The sequence below is a fragment of the Taudactylus pleione genome, unplaced genomic scaffold (genome assembly GCF_031769625.1).
Source record: "Taudactylus pleione unplaced genomic scaffold, aTauple2 ptg000677l, whole genome shotgun sequence".
Taxonomy (NCBI): Eukaryota; Metazoa; Chordata; class Amphibia; order Anura; family Myobatrachidae; genus Taudactylus; species Taudactylus pleione.
The window spans coordinates 309,698-315,697 of NW_028285079.1; positions in this window are offsets into that span (position 1 = coordinate 309,698).

Here is a 6,000-nt window from a genome sequence, read left to right on the forward strand (position 1 = left end):
GCCAGTGTGAGAGTTCCAGGTACTGATGGTCCGGTGGCATAGTCCGCATTAATATTAGGATAGGAGCAGGCCAGTGTGAGAGTTCCAGTTACTGATGGTCCGGTGGCGTAGTATGCAATAGAATCTGGATAGGAGCAGGCCAGTGTGAGACTTCCAGTCACTGATGGTCCGGTGGCGTAGTCCGCATTAGTATCTGGATGGGAGCAGGCCAGTGTGAGAGTTCCAGTCACTGATGGTACGGTGGCGTAGTCTGCATTAGTATCTGGATGGGAGCAGGCCAGTGTGAGATGTCCAGTTACTGATGGTCCAGGGCTTAGTCTGCATTAGTATCGGGATGGGAGCAGGTCAGTTTGAGAGTTCCAGTCACTAATGGTCCAGTGGCGTAGTCCGCATTAGTATCTGGATAGGAGCAGGCCAGTGTGAGAGTTCCAGTTACTGATTGTCCAGTGGCGTAGTCCGCATTAGTGTCTGGATGGGAGCAGGCCAGTGTGAGAGTTCCAGTTACTGATGGTCCTAGTCCGCATTAGTCTCTGGATGGGAGCAGGCCAGTGTGATAGTTACAGTGACTGATGGTCCAGTGGCGTAGTCCGCATTAGTCTCTGGATGGGAGCAGGCCAGTGTGAGAGTTCCAGTCACTGATGGTCCTGTGGCGTAGTCCGCATTAGTATCTGGATGGGAGCAGGCCAGTGTGAGAGTTGAAGTAACTGATGGTCCGGCGGCGTAGTCCGCATTAGTATCTGAATGGGAGCAGGCCAGTGTGAGAGTTCCAGTCACTGATGGTCCAGTGGAGTAGTCAGCATTAGTAACTGGATAGGTGCAGGCCAGTGTGAGAGTTACAGTCACTGATGATCCAGTGGCGTAGTCCTCATTAGTATCTGGGTGGGATCAGGCCTGTGTGAGAGTTCCAGTCACTGATGTTCCGGTGGCGTAGTCCGCATTAGTATCTGGATAGGAGCAGGCCAGTGTGAAAGTTCCAGCTTCTGATGGTCTGGTGGCATAGTCTGCATTAGTATCTGGATAGGAGCAGGCCAGTGTGAGAGTTACAGTTACTGATGGTCCGGTGGCTTAGACCGCATTAGTATCTGGATAAGTGCAGGCCTGTGTGAGAGTTCTTGTCACTGATGGTCCAGTGGAGTAGTCCGCATTAGTATCTGGATAGGCGCAGGGCAGTGTGAGAGTTCCAGTTACTGCTGGTCTGGTGGTGTAGTCCGCATTAGTATCTGGATAGAAGCAGGCCATTGTGAGAGTTCCAGTTACTGATGGTCCAGTGGAGAAGTCCGCAATAGTATCTGGATGGGTGCAGGCCAGTGTGAGAGTTCCAGTTACTGATGGTCCGGTGGTGTAGTCCGCATTAGTATCTGGATGGGAGCAGGCCAGTGTGAGAGTTCCAGTTACTGATTGTCCGGTGGTGTAGTCTGCATTAGTATCTGGATGGGTGCAGGCCAGTGTGAGAGTTCCAGTTACTGATGGTCCGGTGGCGTAGTCCGCATTACTATCTAGATAGGAGCAAGCCAGTGTGAGAGTTCCAGCTACTGATGGTCCGATGAAGTAGTCCGCAATATTATCTGGATGGGAGCAGGCCAGTGTGAGATTTCCAGTTACTGATGGTCCGGTGGCGTAGTCTGCATTAGTATCGGGATGGGAGCAGGTCAGTTTGAGAGTTCCAGTCACTAATGGTCCAGTGGCGTAGTCCGCATTAGTATCTGGATAGGAGCAGGCCAGTGTGAGAGTTGAAGTAACTGATGGTCCGGTGGCGTAGTCCGCATTAGTATCTGGATGGGAGCAGGCCAGTGTGAGAGTTCCAGTCACAGATGGTCCGGTGGCGTAGTCCGCATTAGTATCTGGATGGGAGCAGGCCAGTGTGAGAGTTGAAGTAACTGATGGTCCGGTGGCGTACTCCGCATTAGTATCTGGATGGGAGCAGGCCAGTGTGAGAGTTCCAGTCACTGATGGTCCAGTGGAGTAGTCAGCATTAGTATCTGGATAGGTGCAGGCCAGTGTGAGAGTTAAAGTCACTGATGGTCCGGTGGTGTAGTCCGCATTAGTATCTGGATGGGAGCAGGCCAGTGTGAGAGTTCCAGTTACTGATGGTCCGGTGGTGTAGTCTGCATTAGTATCTCGATGGGTGCAGGCCAGTGTGAGAGTTCCAGTTACTGATGGTCCGGTGGCGTAGTCCGCATTACTATCTAGATAGGAGCAAGCCAGTGTGAGAGTTCCAGCTACTGATGGTCCGATGGAGTAGTCCGCAATATTATCTGGATGGGTGCAGGCCAGTGTGAGAGTTCCAGGTACTGATGGTCCGGTGGCATAGTCCGCATTAATATTAGGATAGGAGCAGGCCAGTGTGAGAGTTCCAGTTACTGATGGTCCGGTGGCGTAGTACGCATTAGAATCTGGATAGGAGCAGGCCAGTGTGAGACTTCCAGTCACTGATGGTCCGGTGGCGTAGTCCGCATTAGTATCTGGATGGGAGCAGGCCAGTGTGAGAGTTCCAGTCACTGATGGTCCGGTGGCGTAGTCTGCATTAGTATCTGGATGGGAGCAGGCCAGTGTGAGATTTCCAGTTACTGATGGTCCAGGGCTTAGTCTGCATTAGTATCGGGATGGGAGCAGGTCAGTTTGAGAGTTCCAGTCACTAATGGTCCAGTGGCGTAGTCCGCATTATTATCTGGATAGGAGCAGGCCAGTGTGAGAGTTCCAGTTACTGATTGTCCAGTGGCGTAGTCCGCATTAGTGTCTGGATGGGAGCAGGCCAGTGTGAGAGTTCCAGTTACTGATGGTCCTAGTCCGCATTAGTCTCTGGATGGGAGCAGGCCAGTGTGATAGTTACAGTGACTGATGGTCCTGTGGCGTAGTCCGCATTAGTCTCTGGATGGGAGCAGGCCAGTGTGAGAGTTCCAGTCACTGATGGTCCTGTGGCGTAGTCCGCATTAGTATCTGGATGGGAGCAGGCCAGTGTGAGAGTTGAAGTAACTGATGGTCCGGCGGCGTAGTCCGCATTAGTATCTGGATGGGAGCAGGCCAGTGTGAGAGTTCCAGTCACTGATGGTCCAGTGGAGTAGTCAGCATTAGTAACTGGATAGGTGCAGGCCAGTGTGAGAGTTACAGTCACTGATGGTCCGGTGGCGTAGTCCGCATTAGTATCTGGGTGGGATCAGGCCTGTGTGAGAGTTCCAGTCACTGATGTTCCGGTGGCGTAGTCCGCATTAGTATCTGGATAGTAGCAGGCCAGTGTGAAAGTTCCAGCTTCTGATGGTCTGGTGGCATAGTCTGCATTAGTATCTGGATAGGAGCAGGCCAGTGTGAGAGTTCCAGTTACTGATGGTCCGGTGGCTTAGACCGCATTAGTATCTGGATAAGTGCAGGCCTGTGTGAGAGTTCTTGTCACTGATGGTCCAGTGGAGTAGTCCGCATTAGTATCTGGATAGGCGCAGGGCAGTGTGAGAGTTCCAGTTACTGCTGGTCTGGTGGTGTAGTCCGCATTAGTATCTGGATAGAAGCAGGCCATTGTGAGAGTTCCAGTTACTGATGGTCCAGTGGAGTAGTCCGCAATAGTATCTGGATGGGTGCAGGCCAGTGTGAGAGTTCCAGTTACTGATGGTCCGGTGGTGTAGTCCGCATTAGTATCTGGATGGGAGCAGGCCAGTGTGAGAGTTCCAGTTACTGATGGTCCGGTGGTGTAGTCTGCATTAGTATCTGGATGGGTGCAGGCCAGTGTGAGAGTTCCAGTTACTGATGGTCCTGTGGCGTAGTCCGCATTAATATCTAGATAGGAGCAAGCCAGTGTGAGAGTTCCAGCTACTGATGGTCCGATGAAGTAGTCCGCAATATTATCTGGATGGGAGCAGGCCAGTGTGAGATTTCCAGTTACTGATGGTCCGGTGGCGTAGTCTGCATTAGTATCGGGATGGGAGCAGGTCAGTTTGAGAGTTCCAGTCACTAATGGTCCAGTGGCGTAGTCCGCATTAGTATCTGGATAGGAGCAGGCCAGTGTGAGAGTTCCAGTTACTGATTGTCCAGTGGCGTAGTCCGCATTAGTATATGGATGGGAGCAGGCCAGTGTGAGAGTTCCAGTTACTGATGGTCCTAGTCCGCATTAGTCTCTGGATGGGAGCAGGCCAGTGTGAGAGTTCCAGTGACTGATGGTCCGGTGGTGTAGTCCGCATTAGTCTCTGGATGGGAGCAGGCCAGTGTGAGAGTTCCAGTCACTGATGGTCCTGAGGCGTAGTCCACATTAGTATCTGGATGGGAGCAGGCCAGTGTGAGAGTTGAAGTAACTGATGGTCCGGTGGCGTAGTCCGCATTAGTATCTGGATGGGAGCAGGCCAGTGTGAGAGTTCCAGTCACTGATGGTCCGGTGGCGTAGTCTGCATTAGTATCTGGATGGGAGCAGGCCAGTGTGAGAGTTGAAGTAACTGATGGTCCGGTGGCGTAGTCCGCATTAGTATCTGGATGGGAGCAGGCCAGTGTGAGAGTTCCAGTCACTGATGGTCCAGTGGAGTAGTCAGCATTAGTATCTGGATAGGTGCAGGCCAGTGTGAGAGTTAAAGTCACTGATGGTCCGGTGGTGTAGTCCGCATTAGTATCTGAATAGGAGCAGGGCAGTGTGAGATTTCCAGTTGCTGCTGGTCTGGTGGTGTAGTCCGCATTAGTATCTGGATTGGAGCAGGCCATTGTGAGAGTTCCAGTTACTGATGGTCCAGTGGAGTAGTCCGCATTAGAATCTGGATAGGAGTAGGCCATTGTGAGAGTTCCAGTTACTGATGGTCCAGTGGCGTAGTCCGCATTAGAATCTGGATAGGAGCAGGCCAGTGTGAGAGTTCCAGTTACTGATGGTCCGGTGGAGTAGTCCGCAATAGTATCTGGATGGGTGCAGGCCAGTGTGAGAGTTCCAGTTACTGATGGTTCGGTGGTGTAGTCCGCATTAGTATCTGGATGGGAGCAGGCCAGTGTGAGAGTTACAGCTACTGATGGTCTGGTGGCATAGTCTGCATTAGTATCTGGATAGGAGCAGGCCAGTGTGAGAGTTCCAGTTACTGATGGTCCGGTGGCTTAGACCGCATTAGTATCTGGATAAGTGCAGGCCTGTGTGAGAGTTCTTGTCACTGATGGTCCTGTGGAGTAGTCCGCATTAGTATCTGGATGGGTGCAGGGCAGTGTGAGAGTTCCAGTTACTGCTGGTCTGGTGGTGTAGTCCGCATTAGTATCTGGATAGAAGCAGGCCATTGTGAGAGTTCCAGTTACTGATGGTCCAGTGGAGTCGTCCGCAATAGTATCTGGATGGGTGCAGGCCAGTTTGAGAGTTCCAGTTACTGATGGTCCGGTGGTGCAGTCCGCATTAGTATCTGGATGGGAGCAGGCCAGTGTGAGAGTTCCAGTTACTGATGGTCCGGTGGTGTAGTCTGCATTAGTATCTCGATGGGTGCAGGCCAGTGTGAGAGTTCCAGTTACTGATTGTCCGGTAGCGTAGTCCGCATTACTATCTAGATAGGAGCAAGCCAGTGTGAGAGTTCCAGCTACTGATGATGGAGTAGTCCGCAACATTATCTGGATGGGTGCAGGCCAGTGTGAGAGTTCCAGGTACTGATGGTCCGGTGGCATAGTCCGCATTAATATTTGGATAGGAGCAGGCCAGAGTGAGAGTTCCAGTTACTGATGGTCCGGTGGCGTAGTACGCATTAGAATCTGGATGGGAGCTGGCCAGTGTGAGAGTTCCATTCACTGATGGTCCGGTGGCGTAGTCCGCAATAGTATCTGGATAGAAACAGGCCATTGTGAGAGTTCCAGTTACTGATGGTCCAGTGGAGTAGTCCACAATAGTATCTGGATGGGTGCAGGCCAGTGTGAGAGTTCCAGTTACTGATGGTCCGGTGGTGTAGTCCGCATTAGTATCTGGATGGGAGCAGGCCAGTGTGAGAGTTCCAGTTACTGATGGTCCGGTGGCGTAGTACGCATTAGAATCTGGATAGGAGCAGGCCAGTGTGAGACTTCCAGTCACTG